This window comes from Trachemys scripta, chromosome 1 (genome assembly GCF_013100865.1).
Source record: "Trachemys scripta elegans isolate TJP31775 chromosome 1, CAS_Tse_1.0, whole genome shotgun sequence".
Classification (NCBI taxonomy): domain Eukaryota; kingdom Metazoa; phylum Chordata; order Testudines; family Emydidae; genus Trachemys; species Trachemys scripta.
Genome location: NC_048298.1, coordinates 105,509,086 through 105,527,776, shown reverse-complemented (window position 1 = coordinate 105,527,776; position 18,691 = coordinate 105,509,086). Strand labels below are relative to the sequence as shown.

Sequence of the window (18,691 nt, the reverse complement as noted above, 5' to 3'; positions counted from 1 at the left end):
CCGGACATGTCCGGGAAAATCCGGACGTATGGTAACCCTATCTTAGGGTCAGGTGCTCTCCATTTGCAATAGGAATCAGGAGTCCAGAATGAGCTGAGTCTGTAGGTTTTCGCATAGTGGAGACAGATTCACTAGAGCTAACTTTTGACTGTTTCAACAACCTGTTTCTCAAGGCCTCTCAATCACTCTTGAGGTGGTCTCTCTTCACTCTGGATGGGAACTGGACCCAGCAACCATAAAAAAAAAAAAAAAAAAAAAAAAAAAAAAAAAAGTTACTCTTTGTCTATAGGCCTTTTTCCTTTAACAATTTAGTCACCCATTTTTCTGCTTAAATGGGACCTGAACTCTTGTGAATCTGGACCTTATTGAGCAACCCTCCCCACCAACCAAGGTAAGGAAGAAGCCCAAGTATGCTTTACTCAACTGGTAAAGCAAGATCCAAGCAGTTCAGGACAGAACCTTTGAGTCAAAGCTGATTGGTACGTCTACCCAGTACAAGAGGATGAGCATTACAAGTAACATCCTTTGGCCAGACACCAGGAACAGAATTCCTCCCCAAGAAGAAAAACCCACTGATCCAAATTGCGAAACAATCGCTCTGTATTTTATAGGTCTTGCAGCATTTCTCACCCCCTTCTGTAGATCATGCTAGATTCCTTAGAGTATTAGCCACTGGGCAGCCACATTTCCGTGGCAGGCTAGGAATCCCTAACCATGAGTCATGAGTGAAACACTTCAGAGATTTTGTACACAGCTGCAGCCTAGGCAGTGTTCCTACTAATCCTGTCTGAAAAGCCTTGTTGCTATTGCCTCACTGCAGGGCAGCTTTCTGCAGCTATCCTGACATTGGTTTAATGCTGATTAGTCCTGACACAATTCTGGTGTAGGCTCCCTGCCAGGCAAAAAAAGAGAACAAAATTGGTTTGCACACAGGCCAGACGACAGCTGCAGTCACTCCAGCTCAAAATCTGTCGAATGAAAGCCATTTTCTTGTTTACCAAGATGAGGCTAAATTAGCTCAGCATGAGACAGAAGGATAAAACAATTTCTGAAAACCAGATATACTAGCTTAGTCTAAAGGTGTGAGAGAGGACATGGTGTGAGGAAGAGATCATTTTAGGGTTGAAATAAGCCATAGGGTAAGCAGTACAAAAATGTATGTTCAAAAGCTTTGTTTCAAATGCACCCTCAAGTTGGAACAATTTTATTTCCTAAATTATTTAAAGAGGACTTGCAAGTAACAAAAACTCATCAACATCAATTATGCACGGAATGCCCTCAATTATCAAAACAAGAGTGACTTGCAGCATATGATTTACTTCAAGCATACATGGTTTCCTCTTCCCTTTATAGGCCCAGTTGTTTAGTTCCACCATGCATCACAGGCCCCCATAATGCCATAAGCACACTAGTCTTGTGATTCCCCCTCTCCTCCCGCCAGAGCCGGCCCTGGCTTTTTGGCCACCCCAAGCAAAGTAAAAAAACCGAAAGAAACAAACACGGGGCGGCCAGAACAAAAAAAAAAAAAAAGGGGGGGGGGGGGTAAGAGGCCAGGGCTACAGCAGGGGCGCTGCCATGCGGCCCCTCCTGCTGCGCAGGCTCCGCTCCAGTCAGTGGGGAGGGAAGGAAGAGGACTGCCCTGCAGGGTGCTCTGGTTCTCCGCGCCACTGCCCCCTACAGGGCGGCCGGAGCGGAACAAGAACAAAAAACCAACCAACCAAAAGCGTCCGTGCCACCCTAGGATTGGGCAGAATGCCGCCTCGAACAATCTGCCACCCCAAGCACCAGCTTGCTCAGCTGGTGCCTGGAGCCGGCCCTGCCTCCCACTATAAATATTGTGGGAAGTTACAGGCTGGCTCCAGTCTAAGAAAACATCTATCAAAGCATTTTATACTGTCACCCCTCACCCTAATATCTTCCACGCAAGAAGAGAAGCACATTCAGTCGGTATTTTATCTAAAGATATACCAGAGTATTCAAACACAAAACTGTATACCTAACTATGAAACTACATATTAATGAGGAGACAGACTTCACAATGTTTTACCCTGCCCCAGGCTGACTAGAGTCTATACCAAGTCAATGAGACACAGAATGTTAGTAGCATTAGCAAGTGCTGGGATAGCTCATAGAAAGAACTGGACAATCACAACTGGGGAAAAAATGCAAAGGAAAGGTTGATTTAATAGGATATATGATGATTGCTTTCTCTTGCTCTGAGATTTAGAAGAATTCAAGATATTTACTAAAAACATTTTAAAGATGAGGGAGGGAAGATAAGAATGAGTCTTGCATAATTAAAAGGGATATGCATAACTAAAAAGTCTTATGCCAAAATTTGAGACCCAAGATATCGTGGGAAATGATAGTGGTGCAGCAATGCCACTGTAGTTAAGGTTGCATCACGACTTCTGTTTAAATACAAACAATTTTAAGTCCTCTAAATTCAACATGCTTAGTCTGATTCCTTTGAAATTTGGTATGCCACAGTCAGATGAAAAATACCATTAGAGACTCAAATTGGGGGACATTCCATCTACAGGTTACAGAAATATAAGCGCTGAATAGAAGAGCTATTTTTAAAAGTTTCCAGGAGAGGGGTTTGTGTTTGTTTTGTTTTATTAAATTTATTTAATGTAGATCTAGATATTAACTACTGATGTAATGAAGGTCAAAAATGGTTTCATTCTGTCACGTTTTACACAAGGAACTGAATGGCACCCACTAAATCTTTGGGAGACCCAAACAGAGAACGATATTTAAGAATGTGTTCACTTCACTTGTATAGTGCGTAGTTTGGAAGGATTACAGAGTACATGCACCAAGAAAGAAAAAAATGCAAGGGTAGTTCAAGGAAATGTTCACCACTACACCGGTGAACAGGGTACCCTGCCATGGCCATTTCTAGTCTGAAGCTTTGTACCCCTGTGCAGCAAAGATTTAATAACTCACACGGCTTGCTACAAGTCGTCTCTATTATAATGTGTTTTTATTTTATTGGGAGGTTTACTGCGAACACAAACAGTCAAAAAATGTGTTGCATCAGTGTGAAGGAGACCAAGGAGTGGAGGGTGTGTGTGTGTGTGTAATGACAGGGAAAGGGATTGCAGAAGCAGGAAATGAAGGCTTGTAGTAGGCAAGCCTTGTCTTGGTTGTTTGAGAAAAATCTGCATTTTACTAGCCCCTGGGGTTGGGGTGGGAGAGGGCAGCAAGTGGCTACTTCCTGATCTCAGGGCAGATTAATACGATGTTTCCAAAGACACACAGCACAGAGGTTTGCTGAGGGAAATGAAATGTGTGCACTGCCAGCATCTGGGTTCTGGCTGATTAATGGATCATGAGGTTGCAGAAGTTTGCGGGACAGCAAGGAGTACAACAGGACAGACATTGCTGACTACAGGCTGATTTGGGTGGAGAGAGGTGGCCCATGTTAGTGTCATGTTTTGCCCACTCTGCAGCATCTAACCGGCGACGTAAGAGGTTGTGATCTACCAGACATTGCGGTGATTCACTTGGGCAGAAATTATCTGGGTCTTATTCCTGCTGTGCACCTCATACAATGTCAGAGATTTGCTTCCAGGAGCTATGATAGTTTTCTCTGATTTGGCTGAGCAGATCAATTGCTACAGTGACAGTATGAAAGTTACTAAGTGTTGGGGAAAAAATTGGGAAATTGGAGGTTTCATGGCTGACTGGAAAATGTAAACAGTCTCTGACACACACACACACACGCACACACCCCCCACCTTATAGAAAAACAAAACTGTCAGTCGTTCGGAACAGAAACGCTGTCTGTGATTTCTCTTGCCAGCCCTGCCACAAACTCCACCCTCTAACCATTCTGAAACACAAGCAGGAACACAACTCCACTGTAACATAATTGTCCTTCGCTCCAGGCGCTACATTTGAGTCAGGTTATAGGAGGCAGGGGAAGTAACAGGAATAGAAATGTTTGTATCACACACACACACACACACACACACACACACACACACACACACACAAGAAAGTGAAGACTTCAGGGAGAGGTATTTACTGCTTGCAGTGGGTGTGGCCTGGGTACAATAGTGGGGAGGATCCAGGTTGGAGTGGGGCGGGGGGGGGGGGGGAAATGCAGTGAATGGCTCAAGGGATGACTGGGAAGGTGTGCTGCAGCACAGTTGTGGGGCCCAGCTAATGGGGCAGGGAAGAAAGGGGTGGCTGTCTCAATATGCAGATTGTGGGTCATGATATGTACAACTGCCTAAATGACTAACTCCTACCAATGTATCTTTTCCTCTTAAAAAAAAAAAAAGCCCCCCCCCAAAAAAAAACCAACCTAAAATTCAATGATAAAAAACTACATTAATGCAGAGTTAAGGTGGGATGTCATCCCCTTGCATAACATTGAGTTGAGCAAAACAAACTTCTGAACGACTGGAAATGCAGTTAAGGTTGCCCATGCAACCTTACACTCCCCTTTCAACAATGTCTTGTTAACACACATACCCAATCCCACAGTTGCTGAAATGTACAAGCTCTTCACTTCCTTTTACAACCCCCAGCATTCCATTTAACATATTAAAGGACAAAAAAAAGGGGGAGGTTGCCCACGCCACCTTCCCTCTGTTTTCCTGAAGCTGGCAATAGCCAATGGGAATTATTTGGATCAACTCCAGGTGCAGTTAGTGTATCAAGCATACTTTGGAGTTCCTCTGCTCCAAGGCTGAAGTGTCAATAAGCATGTCTTATTTAAAACTCTTCTGGGAATAAGAGAAGGGAGTTCTGAAACTTCTCTCTCACTTTTTGTTGTGTCTGTAATACAATAATAGATCTGTAGCTGCTGCCACTGCAGCCTTGAGAAGTGCCTCCTCCACAACCAGAGAATGCCTGGCCCTGATGAGAGGGAGAAAGATGTGAGCTAGGGAGGCATGTTCACTGAGATCCTGCAAGCTACTTTTGCATCAGGACCATGAACGGAGGGCCTGGAGGGTGAATATGGCAGACGAGCTGGAGAAGGAAAGAGCAGACAAGAGACAGGTCCAGGAACCCCAACAGGAAAAGGGCAGGGAAATACGCAAGGACATAATGAGGCTTCTCAGGCAGTACACACAAATGCTTACAGGTCCAGCAGTCACAGGCTCACCTCCCTTTGCAGTCTTTGGAGAACTAAATTTCAACAGCTCCCTTCACCCTGACCCCCAACATTCCAGGCCTCATCCCTACCCTTATGACATTCTTGGGTGCAATCCAGATGAGCAATGGGCTGCGTTATCCCTGCCCTGCAAGCGGGGGTGCCTCACAATGCTTTGCTGCTATAGCTTGCAATCTGAATCTGTCAAACAGTATACAGGTGACACCCTGAGTGTTGTGTATAGCTGCAGTCCTGGTCCAGCAGCTCTGACCCCAGCCACACTGGCTTCCACCAGCCTTGGCTACTATTTGCTGAGTGACCCCAAAAGGCCCCAATTTTCCCCCAAAATATGTGTTCTGCACTGTCTGGCTCTTTCCTGGACAGTTGAGATATATTAGGCCTGTTGCCTCTAAGTGGATCGAGAGCCAAGAGTTTGCTACTTTAAATGGAGTTACCCACACAATTAAATTTACACACAAACACTGGATTAGTTTTGATTAAAGAATAAAACAAGTTTATTTAACTACAAAGAGATTTTAAGGGAGAACAGATATAAGGCATTAAAGTCAGAAATGGTCACAAGAGAAATAAAGATAAAATGCTTCCTAGTGCTAAAACTTAAACTAGACGTGGTTCAAGGTGAAGTTCCCTTGCCATATGTTCCCAGTAACACTGCTGACCAAATTCCCCGAAGTCCAAAGACTGTTTCTTTGGTCATTCTTTGGCCCTTCCTTGCCAAAGAATGACCACTTGATAGGTGATTGCCCATCAGCTTGTCCTTCGTCTTTGAGAAACTGGTTTACCCAGAATTGTCTGGTAAACACATTTCAAACCTAATTTCAGCTCATGTTTATAACTTTACATATGATGTTACTACACACATCATATTATTGACCAGCGAGTTATTAGTTTTCAAATGATCCCTCACAAGGCGTATTTTGTACAAAGATTATTACAATAGTATGTAAAATGTGAATACAGTGGTGCATTCTGTCATAGTTACCACTCCACAACAAGGGATGGTAAGGAAAACCACAGCTTCACATCACCAACTGTGGCACTCACAGGTCTGTTATATTTAGCTGAAATGGACATGAATGTTCTCTGCCATTTTAAGATTAAAATTCTGTTCCATTAATTTTATAAGTTTGCACAGTATGGGTTTTTAATTGCACAATAATGTTTTGTACTGGTTTTGGTACGCAATTTTTTTTTTTTAATAAATTCATTACAACATATACTGCAGAATGTCCAGCACTACTCAAAGTATGCATTGCTTCTAATCCAACAGGATCACAGAAAACAGGGTAATAATTATAAGTGTACAATAAGCACAGCATAGTTCATAGGTTTATTAAAAGATCATGTGATATTCATAAATGTATACTAAACATTGCACAATTCTGAACAACCTCTAAAACTTCAGGGCCAGAGAGAGCACAGTCCACCACATCACGTTACTGTGGCTGGCCATTAAAGAAGTCTTTCAAGGCCTACTTCAACTGCATAGCTCCGCCTTGACCTCGTCAAATGCCCGTGTCTGGCTGTTCAAAGTCAGCAAACAGCTGCTCCACCTCCCTCTTCCCTTTGGCAGCAACTTTTCCCTCTCTGCATCACACATTATGCAGGACACAGGCAGCTATAACCATTTGGATACATTTCTCACTGAGATCTCATCTAGCAACTAAACTCCACCAGCATCCCTTCAATCTGCCAAAAGCACATTCAACTGTCTTTCTGCATTTGCTAAACTGGTAACTGAATCTTTGTCTTTCTTTTGACATTTCATCACCACCGATGGTAATCTGCCACTCAGGGAAAAAGAAGTCCCTGCTTGCAGCTTCCTGAACAGTCGTGTGTTCTTAAAGATGAGAGAGTCATGCACCTTCCCCAACCAGCCCACACTGATCTCTGATGCATCCCTGCTGATCCACCAACACTTGCATTAGCCACAGAAAAGTAGCCCTTTCTGTTGACTTACTCTGTGACAAGGTGGGCTGGTACCAAAAAAAAAAAAAAAAAAAGGGGGATATGCAAGCCATTTATCACCCCACCACACTTTGCGTATGACATCACTGCAGATCCATCCACTACTTCTTACACATTGCAGAGAGTCACATTCCTGCCTAACAGAATACAATCGATGGCCCTATAAACTTGCAGGGCAGCTGCCCTCAATGTGGTTTTTGCAACTCTGAAATCATCTCCCACTGATAGGTAGCAATACAGCATTGCAAGCGTCTACCGGGCAATCGCCACTCACTTCCACATTGTCAATGCAGCTCTCATTCTGATGTCTACATGCTGGAGGACTGGCGTGAGCTCAGCATACAGATCAAGGAATGTGGCCTTTCACATCCAAAAATCCTGCAACCATCACTCGTTGTCCCAAATCTGCATTGCGACGTGATCCCGCCAGTCATTGCTCATTTCTCAGGCCCAGAAGCAGTACTCAACCATGTGCAGCTACTCTGTGAATGCCACCGACAACCTTTTTGTTGTTTTTTGCTATGTCCCTTAGCAATCTGCCGTCAAAAGAAATTGTCATGTTCCCTCATTGTGCCATACTTCCTGTGGCTCTGCAAATACTGGAGGATCATTCATCCCGTCTTTTCAACGTTCATGACAGCAGTGCAGAGCTGTGTTGGCTCCATGCTTCTGTCAGAGATGGCCAACAGCAATATATATAAATATATAAATAAAAGGCACAAAAGTTATGGGATAGGAATGGCAAAAATTTCCATGATCGGAATCGGATCCCTTGCTTCCAGCCCCACTGCAAAACTTGTGTGTACCTCATAATGCATTGCAAAAATATGTCTAATTGTATTGCACCAAAGGGTGGTGGATTGCACACTAAGATACCTATCCATAATGCACTGCGCTTTGTATCAACAAAAGCACTCCTGGTGATTACATGTAGCACATACGACATACTTACTATGGCAGTGTTATGCTGGTGTAAATTCTGCCGACCAAAGTTTGTAGCGTAGACATGGCCTCATTATGTGACCTTGGGGAAGTCACTTAATCTACTCTGTGCCTCAGCTCTCCATCAGAGGGATGCTGAGAGGATAAAAGCTACTAATGATTGAGACACACTCATATGTGACGGGTGACATGTATTTGCCTAAATAGATACAGACTGTTGACTCAAATATGGTAAAATATTTAGTTTAAAAATACACTCTTTGCTCTGAAGTTGCATAAAATATTACCTTTGAGATAGTTATTTGAATTATGAAGTGATGCAGAGATCTTTTGATTTTAGATATTACAATAATTTGTCAAGCACTACTGCATTCAAATTTAGTCTTTATTGTATGCATCCACATGTGCAGACCCAAATTGCATGAGCAAGGTTACCTTTAAAAATTATTGAGTTTAACCATTCTACCGCAGTATATATCAAGTGGAAGATTCTGTTGCATTTCTCTTTAGCCCTTCAAAAAGTGCTGTACAGCCTAAAATCCATGACCCCTAGGATGAAGCTTTCTCTCCACCGCCCCAGTTAAAATATCATTGATATATAAGAATTCCAAAGCAGTGTGTGTTCCATAACACAATCCTTCCTAACTTGGTGTACTCTTCAGAGAAAGAAGAGGAGTACTTGTGGCACCTTAGAGATTAACAATTTGAACATAAGCTTTCATGGGCAATTGAGAGTGAGTGAGTGAGTTCCTACTGCATGCATCGAATGAAATGGGCTGTTGCCAACAAAAGCTTATGCTCAAATAAGTTTGTTAGTCTCTAAGGTGCCACAAGTACTCCTGTTCTTTTTGCGAATACAGACTAGCACGGCTGCAACTCTGAAACTTGTCTTCAGAGAAAGAGTCCAAAGTGGCCAAAATTCTTCAGTTTTCCCAAGTTATGTGCTGGGATGACACAAACAGCAGTTTATAGTTCTGTTAGGCCAATTAATGTGTCAGGATTATGCAACTGGATGAGATAGTCAGACCATATGATCTTTTAATTGTCTTAAATTAATGTCTGTAGCATGTTTGAACGGATACAGCATTATAGTATTTTAGTTCCAATGCATCATGTTAAAAGCATCTCAAAAGACCATTTATGCTCAAAGCACTGAGCCCTTTTGTCACAAACACCCCTGTAGCCCTTTTGGCCACTAACCGCTCCCTTGTTCACCAACAAGTTCACCTCTTCTCCCACCACCCCATAACGCCAAGCAATGTCTTCCAGCTGAGCACTTGCTTCGTCAGTCTGTTTTTCCTACTATTCGCCTTCTGTTCTCCGTAGCGGTTCATTTCCTCACTTTTCCATCTCCCAGATTTTTTCCCCGCAGCACTCTTGAAGACAATTTGGAAAAGAAGGGTTAACTTGCACAGCACATTAGCTAATTTTCATATCAGTCTGCAGAGGAGGTAGAAAATCGTTCAAGGTTTGTTGAATCAGTCAATCATGAGCTTTGTTATTCTTTATCTCATTGACCTAACTGCTCCAAGTGACCCTCAAAACGGGAGGGAGGAAAGGGAATCTGATGCTGGCAGACCTGGTGCCAGCTCATGCTAAGACCCCAAGCCTCACTGAACACCGACAAAGGCATAGCCGGAAATCAGTCTGGCTTACCAGTGGGTTAGTATAGTTAAAATAGATATTTGTGTTTTAAGACTGTTTAGATTTCATGGAGTGCTTGTAGGATGCTGCATGTATTAATCCTACTTCTAGTATCTGAATCTAACAATTTGAACAGTTGCTCTATAATGGTAAAACGTTTGTTCTGAAACTAACTCACCAAAGATTTGGGGGGGGGGGGGGGGGGGAGAGAATAAGTCACATAATACAAAGTGCTGGATTCCTACAGGAGGTGTTCTCCTGCCTCTCAAAAAAGGACAATTGAACCCAACGGCCCATTGTGGAACAGACTGTCAGTTGCTCCCCTCCACCTACCCATGAAAAGAGGTTATGTGCCGAAGCGCTCAGCCAATCAGCTTGGGCTCTAGGGAGCTGGTGATACAAATCCCTGACTAGAAGGAATTTGGGTCTTTTTATGCTGTTTAGACTCTAAGGGGCAAAGATACCTAAACATAAGCAAGAGACCCCCAAGCAGTTTGGCTTGGGTTAGCCCCAAAGGGCATAAAAGCTTACTTATTACCTTTTGAACTTATGATTGCATTTCATTTATGTGTATGCTTATCTGTTTTAACCTTGTAAATAACTCCCTTATTTCTTTTTCCTTGTTAATAAATCTCTAGTTAGTTTGTTACTGGATTGACTACAAACAGTTTCTTTGGAGCAAGATCTAAAGGGCAAATTGACTTGGGGTAAGTGACTGGTCCTGTGGGAGTAACCAGAATATTTTGACAGGTTTCAGAGTAGCAGCCGTGTTAGTCTGTATCCGCAAAAAGGAGTACTTGTGGCACCTTAGAGACTAACAAATTTATTAGAGCATAAGCTTTCGTGGACTAGAGAAGTGGGCTGTAGTTCTTTTTGCAGAATATTTTGTGATCTTTAGCATAAAATGACCATCTATCACAGAGTCAGGCTTGCCTTGGTGGCAAGATAGATCGGAATGCCCAAGGGGACTGTCTGTGACTCCATGTTAAAGCTGTATAGTGCCTGAGAAGTTTACACTTATTTGGTTGGTGAAATCTAAGCACAGAACTCAAACAGTTTGGGGGAGGTGTCCTGCTTCTTAAACCATCTGCCCTGAGGCTGGTATTCTTGCTCATGACTCACTCCACAATGTGTGACATGAGAGTGAGGAAGACTTCGATTTATGGAGACCTTCACCTTACAGGGTGATCAAATTTGAGGCAAAATGAGCCACCCCTACAATAACTCACAAACCAAATGTGCTACATCTGATTTTTAGATCTATTCACAGTTTTACCAGCAATAAGGTGGCCCCAGTGTGGAGTGGAGAACACAAAAGCAACGGATATTTATTTGCAGATACATCGGACCTATTTAAAAATAGACAGGAAAAAATAAAATTACGAAGAACTAATATTTTAAATTCACCAGTTTCATGTGAGCTAAGGTCATTCATGAAACAGCAAAACAAACAAAAAATCTTCAACCCACTTAGTTTTATGGTTGCTTAAGATAAAAGCTCAAAATGTAACCTCTTTCCCAATAAAGCCTTCCATCTGTGCACATCTTACAAGAATAGCTCACTATTGCAGCATATTCTCTTCTCCAGTAGTAATCCTGCAGTTTTCCTGGGGTCAGAGAGGGAATGCACAATTTGTCAGCTAGGCAAATAATAGTCATTTGTCTATTTGCAGGCAAAGGGTTTTTGAGACTCCTCTTCCTCCTCCTATCGCTCTCATTTCATTGAAAGAAATTAGTCAGAGTTGAAACTCAGCCAGTGACAAGAAATATGGCTACCTCCAAATCAATCGGTTACAGCAGAACCTGACTGCCTGGAAGAAGCAGAGAAGAAGAGCTTTATTGAAGAATTTCTCTAATCTAATCAATTTAATGGATGAGTTGTTCTTTGGGCATATCTAAAAACTGCAAACCCAGAAAACAGCCATGCACCACAAGAGAGTTACTTTCCCTGCCTTAGACTTTGTACATCTTGCAAGTCAGCAAGCAGATCCTCGATATACACTTTATGTATCTGCAATCTTAGCCCTTTTACTCTAAACTCAATAGTGCTATCATAAAGGAAGTTTTCCCACTTTCTAGTAATTGAGAAAAACCTTTAGAAGAGGAAGTCTAGCCTTATACTCCTAGGTTTGTTTTCTTCCAATAATAAGCCAGGCTCTGCACTACAGATGTGTAGGCACACAAACCAGTAAGATTTGGTGCTACAGGGACTCCCTCTCCCAGACATGTGCACATCCACACACAAATATTCATTTAGCAAAAACAGTTCGAACAACTCCATCATCTACCCCCCATAGAACACCACAAAAGACAAACACTGGTTATAACCCAAAATGAACAGTTTACATTGGTGGAACAAATTAGAAGAAATTATGAAGATTCAAGATAAGATTTCATTTGGTGTTGCTGCCTAGAGTCTAGGTGTCCATATTGAAACTTGAGTAGAAACCACATACTAAGCCTACTCTGCAGAGACTACTAACACTTGCCACTCTGTAGCCAAAGGCCACATAAAATAAGGCACCCATATCTAATTTGTAGAGTTTGGAAGACAACATGGAACAAATTCCAGGTGACAATACAGCAAGTTCCCCTAGCAGAGGTGGAATTACACGAAGCACAAGCTGTCATAGCTTCAGCTATAAATTAAAATTAGTGGTAGCTTAAGTGATCATTACTTGATCACACTTATGTGCAAATAAAAATAAAGTTCAAACTGGTAATGTGTGTATTTGCTTTAGAAGGGCCAGTTCCACAAAGCTGCCAACAATTATGTGCCAAATCCACTGGAGGAGAGAGAGTTTAAACAGGAAAAAAAAAAAAAGGGGGGGGGAGAATGGTAATTGGAAAGGATTTAAAATTAATTTTAAAAAGACCAACCTGGCTTAGACAGAAAGCAAATGTAGCTATAAAAATAAAAATATATAGCAGATGAAAGCACGGGGAAGTTTACAGTAATAAATGTAAGACAGAAGCTAGGAACTATAGAAAATTGATAAGGACACCTCAAGAACGCTGTGGCCATTGAAGTTAAGGACAAGAAGAAATTCGTTTTATTTTATATTTTTGGGGGGACAATTAGAATACTAACAATAGAATGTGTCCATTATTTGATGAAAGTGGTTGAATTTATTCATTTAAAACTATAAATATTTCTCTTATGTATTCAGGAAAAGCCAAAATCAGCTGAACATGAGCTCCCAGTGCAACATTGTACCAAAAGGGCTAACATGATCCTTGGATGTATGAACAGGGGAATCCTGAGTAGGAATAGGAGATCCTATTACTTTCCTCTTCCAACAAAGGTTGCACTAGTGCCAAAATACTTTGTACAGTTCTAAGGAAGATGTTAATAAACTGAAGTGAGTTCAAACAGGAGCCACAAGAATTATTAAAGGACTGGAAAATGGGCCTTATAGTGAAACTCAGGGAACTCAATCTATTTAGCTTAACAAATAAAAGTTAAGGGGTGATGATCAGTCTAAGAGTAAAAATATTTGATAATGGACTCTTCATTTTATCAGACAGACAGACAAAAGGTATAACAAGATCTATTGGCTGGAAAGTGAAACTAGACCAGTTCAGATTGGAAATAGGTTGCAAATTTTTAATATTGAAGGCAATTAGCCATTGGAACAATTTTACAAGGATGGATTCTCCATTTCTGGTAGTTTAAAAAAAAAAATCAAGACTGGACTTTTTAGAAAAAGATCTGCTCTAGTTCAAACAAGAATTATTTCAGGTAAGTCCTATGACCTGTGTTATGTAAGCAATCAGCCTAGATGATCACAGTGGTCCCTTCTGGCCTTGGAATCTATGAAAAATAAGCAACACTGCTGAAGCTGGCTGCCCTCACTCTGGCACCCCTCCCCGCGAGTCAGCAGGCCTGGGTCATTTCTGAGGACGAGTCAATGCTTCTTCAGCCATTATCATTAGAGTCTTTGAATAAATTAAGGAGCTGTGTCAAATGCATCTCAGAACAGTACATGAGGGATCAAGCATACAGACTTATCCACTGCACTCTGATGCAAAATCCTGAAGATCTTGGTTTAGCTCGAAAAAGTTGGTGTTTCACCAACAGAAGTTGATCCAATAAATGATATTACCTCACCCACCTTGTCTACAAAGATAGCCAATATTTTTTCACTCCAGCCTTTGGGTGTCTGCCAAGGAGGAAGGAAGGTCACACTTTGAAGTTATCCAAGGTAGTGAACAAGGGCCTGACAATGCAACTGTATGGATCACACAGGCTCTTGGGTGTTCATTTGTTTATAATCTAACAAGGTATGACTAGCAGAGTTCTCTGTTTGCCAACTTGAGAATAGTGCTGCCCTAAATTTACATCTTGAAAGAAAGGAGAAGAAATGGGACATTTTCCACTATATCCTCAAACCTCTGCCTGGTGCTATGGAGCAAAGAAATCTGGCATTTGAAGTTAATTTGGTGCCTCCAAAGCTAGCAGCACAGACAGGGCAGAATGACTCAGGAACTACTGAAGATACCTTCTGCCACCCAACCTTCTTGCCGGACAATCTTACTCATACAGAAGAGGCCAGCCCTTCCACTGAGGTAGAATGAAAGGAGGAGAAGAAAATTCTTGTTAAAAAGGAGGACAAATAAAAAACTGAAGCTACAAGTTCAGTTATGGACAGAGCAAAATCAGAGAGCCCCTAGGTGTCTGTATAGAAAGCATAGAAATAGAGAAATTTACCTGAACTCCAAGTTTCAGTTAAATTCTATGTTTGCAAACTACTTTGTGTGGTTGCCACTGAGAAACTCTCCAACTTTACATCCAAGACAAATTATTTATAAATGATACAAAAATCAAGTACTGTGGAAGATTTTAAGCATCTCAAAAATCAACCACCACCACCTTTCAGGAACGACAATTTTGCTGAAACAAAATAGAAGAGGTTTGGGGACTGGAAAGAAGCCAATGCCAGTTACTAATCTAGTAGTCAACAGCCACAATTAAACATTTGACTCCATGGTGAATTTGTTGCTATGGAATTATTTACTACACTGGCATTTGAAATTCACTTCTGCCAAAAAGTTATTATTCACAGTACAAATCTCAAATTTAGTACAGGACTGGCAGTCTGCTTAGGGTTCTGTCATCTCTTTGTTAAGAAGTAGGCATTGAAATAGATGTGTATTAATCCACATAATGTTTATGTATCAAGATCTATGCTACTGAATGCAGAAACAGAGCAGTGTCCCCCTCCCTTCCTCCCAAAAGCATATTTAGTGATAATTCAACATCATTTTGAAGTTATGTAGACCTGGCCATCTTTATTGCTTGGTTTATAGAGAGGTTTTTGCCTAGTGGCTATTTATTGCCATTTTTGATGTTCCTGGATCAACATATTTATTCTTTGTATGTTAACATAAATAGAAGCAAGGACTACTGGCAGGTTAAAATGAAATCTGCAGCCACTTTTGATTATTTCCAGCACTAGTTTAATAAAGGAGTAGGAAACAAATCCTTAATTCAGTTTGTACCCTGCCCCCCCTCCCCGCCCCCCACACACAACCCACCTTATAAAAATATTACAATGTTTTCCCCTTTCTTATGGTTTAGAACAGTGCTTCTCAAAGCTGGTCCACCGCTTGTTCAGGGAAAGCCCCTGGTGGGCCGGGACGGTTTGTTTACCTGCCGCGTCTGCAGGTTTGGCCGATCGCAGCTCCCACTGGCCGCGGTTCGCCGCTCCAGGGCAATGGGGGCTGCGGGAAGCGGCATGGGCCAAGGGATGTGCTGGCCGCCCTTCCTGCAGCCCCCCATTGCCCTGGAGCGGCGAACCGCAGCCAGTGGGAGCTGCGATCGGCCAAACCTGCCGACGCAGCAGGTAAACAAACCGTCCCGGCCCACCAGGGGCTTTCCCTGAACAAGCGGCAGCCCGACTTTGAGAAGCACTGCTTTAGAATTCTTACCACGTGCTTATTCATATCGACTCATGACTCAAAATCACACAGAAACAAAGTATGTGTTATACAAATAATGATTTGATTTGCTTTGCTCCTCCTCCATGATGACCCAGTATCTATTTGTCTCCCACCTCTGCCCAACCACATAGTCCGATGACAGAACAGATTAGACAAGAAGTGGCTATAGACCTAGGTTTATAAATTCCACGAGTGACTTAGCTGTAGCAGCATCATTTTGTGACCTTTCAGCAGGCAGTCTTTTTATCCCAACAGTGCCCATCTCCTCTTCAGGACCCTTGTGAGGTAGGGAAGCATTATCATCCCCATTTTACTGATGGGGAATGGAGATACAGAGAGGCTAAGTGACCTGCCCAAGGTTACCCAGGAAGTCTGTGGCACAGCAGGGACCTGAACCTGGGTCTCCCACCAGTACCTCAACCACTGGGCCTCTTTCCTCCCATATCCACAAAGCAACTAGGGGAGAAAAATACTTTATTTTAATTTTTTTGTTGCTATTGTTATTTATCAATGCCTAGTTACATTCTGTTCCTTGTGAAATCTGTAAGAGTGTCTTCAGAATCCTCTGTTACCACAGGTCATTTTAGTGAGGGCAACATCTAATAGTAACCAGGAGAAGAGTCAAAAAGCCAATTTTCAAGCAGCTAGTGTGCACTGAGGTAGGTACTGATTTTTAAAAATTAAATATTAACATTAGCAAATACAAGCAACAAACTATAGGTGGATATAACATGGGCTAATTTTTTTGTTATGTGAAGTAATGACAAGCCAATTTTAACTAGCATAAAAAGACAATTGGCTCTCAATCAAGTTTAGTAATTCAATCATACATAAAAAAGCAGTTCTCAATTTAAGTCAAGTCTACTATCATTTACAGAGACAGCTAGAGAAAGGTCTTTTCAAAAAGCACAACAAAATCTTTGTTGCCATAGCTCTTACTAGTTAGAGATACTCAGTTTGGTTTGTAAAACTTAAATCCTATCATTAAAAATATTTTCTAGAAGTAGCAGCAGCTAATCTTCAGAAATACAGACTCCCACTTAAATGGACTAGATTTTAAAAGAGAAACTAAGCAATTAAACTGGAAACTGGAAAGCTACAATAATGATAGCAACTGTTACCAGAGCACATTTTTTTATGCCCTTCTGGCTTGCATTTAGTAGGTTTCTCCTCTAATGTAACCATAGAAACTGTAATGAAGTGTCTAATTTAGAGTCTTCACTTCTGCTGGTAGGTTAAATTATGAGATTGCATTTGGGCTAGAATATTAACAGTCAAACACCGTTACAGCACTAGAAAGATCAGACTTCACTGAAGGAGGTCTGGTCATACCATAGAAGGCAGACATCTGTGAAGGGAACGTACTATCCCATTATATCAACTGCCACAAGAGAGAGTTGGAGAGTGACACATCCCATTCAAGCCATTTCCCCAACAAAACAAAAACAAATCCACAACAGGTTTCTACAAGCAGGCACAATAAATACAATACAACCACAATTTGTAGAAGAGATAAAAAACAACTGTGAGCAGCACAGAGTTCTGATTTTAAGAGAGAGATTGTTAACTACCATAGTTACCCTTTAACTGCTTTGCAAAATATTGCAGTCAGGAGGGAGGGGGACTGAGAGCAAGAACACAAATAGGGCAAGTTTTTGGTAACATGACTGTTGCATTCAATTATTATAACCTATTTATACTCAAATCGTAAATGCTATATGGTAAAAAGATTTAAAATGACTACATTTCGGAACTGAGAAAGGTATACCATGCAATTATGTAAAAAAAAAAAAAAAATGGTGTGTGTATTTATTAAGTCAAAAATTAGAGTATGATGTATGAAGCAAGTTACAGAAGAAAACAAGAGAAACATACTAAATGTATAGTACACTAAAGTATTGGAACCGACTATGATCTACAAGTATTTTATAAAGAATAAGTGAAAGAGCCTAGAACTTAAGTAATTTTTAATGAAAAATAAATAAAGTATATGGATGAAAAGGTCTTAATCCCATAAATAGGACTTTCTTCTTAAAGTGTTCCCTATTTATAAAGTAAAAGTAAGCAAAAGCAACAGGAATTTATAGCAGCTATTTTTAAAACACAAAGCAGTGAGAATTGTCAAAAAGCATATTTAAGACTTAACACAGGATATAGATTATCCAATAACAGGTTTTTAAATACTAAACATTTGTACTGTAGTGCAAGAGAGGTGGCCACACATTCATGGCCCCCCCCCCCACCAGTCTCTACCAGCAAGGGCTATTGCTTGTCCATTAGAAACACTCACCTCATTCTTGGAGGTCGTAGATCAATAGAATGGCAGTTACTTTAAAGCAAATACTTCTAGTTTTACAGTATATGCAGATGGCTAGGAGAATACAGATAAGTGCTCTATAGTCATCTTTAAATATACACATTTGTACACATCAAAACAACGTAAAGGTGAAGTGCTGAAATAAGATCTGAAATGGTTTCTAAAATGTACTGGACCTTGAAATTATGAGATAAGGAATCTAAGAGCAAGTGGGGGATCGGAAGCTTTAGCAAAAGTGGCTACAATCTTCTGTGGCATCCACATCACTGCTCTCAAGGTACCTCTGGAAAAAAACAGTTGTGGAGTACCCATCTCTCCAAACCTGTTCAAAAATTACTTGACCAGGTATTCTAAACCTTACATAAGTGCACTCATCAGTTTTCATCTTGCTTACCATTAGTTTAATCATTTTTATATCACTGTCCAGGTTATTTGCAGTTGGGGCGGGGGGGGGGGGGGGGGGGGGGGGGGGGGGGGGGAGGGCGAGAGACTTTTGCCCAGACAAGCTGTTTGATCATTGTTTCCATCATGTAGATTCATTTTAAGACTGACGCTTGAGCTTTATCACTGCAACTCATTTTCTCTTACCTCTAGCGTCTAGAAACCTCTCAAATCAAGGGACCATATTTTCAGAAATCCTCAGCAACCAGCAGATCCCATCAAAGATGGCTGCATGCTAAGCTCTTCTGAAAAATCCAGCCCTGCTACAGTGCTGAGTGTTGTGAAAGTCTGGCCTAAGGGCA

At 41.4% G+C, this 18,691-nt stretch overlaps 1 protein-coding gene across 8 annotated transcripts in view; it reads right to left on the bottom strand.

Moving 5' to 3' along the window:
• DENND5B (DENN domain containing 5B) overlaps positions 1-18,691 on the bottom strand; it is a 157,244-nt gene that overhangs the window by 82,067 nt on the left and 56,486 nt on the right. Inside the window, exon 1 of one of the 8 annotated variants that reach the window (XM_034780284.1) lies at positions 3,747-3,820. The exons of the other annotated variants lie outside the window; for them this stretch is intronic. The gene's annotated coding sequence lies outside the window, so the exon portion shown is untranslated. Of the gene's footprint in view, positions 1-3,746; positions 3,821-18,691 lie in introns of those variants that run through there. 8 annotated transcript variants of the gene reach the window in all.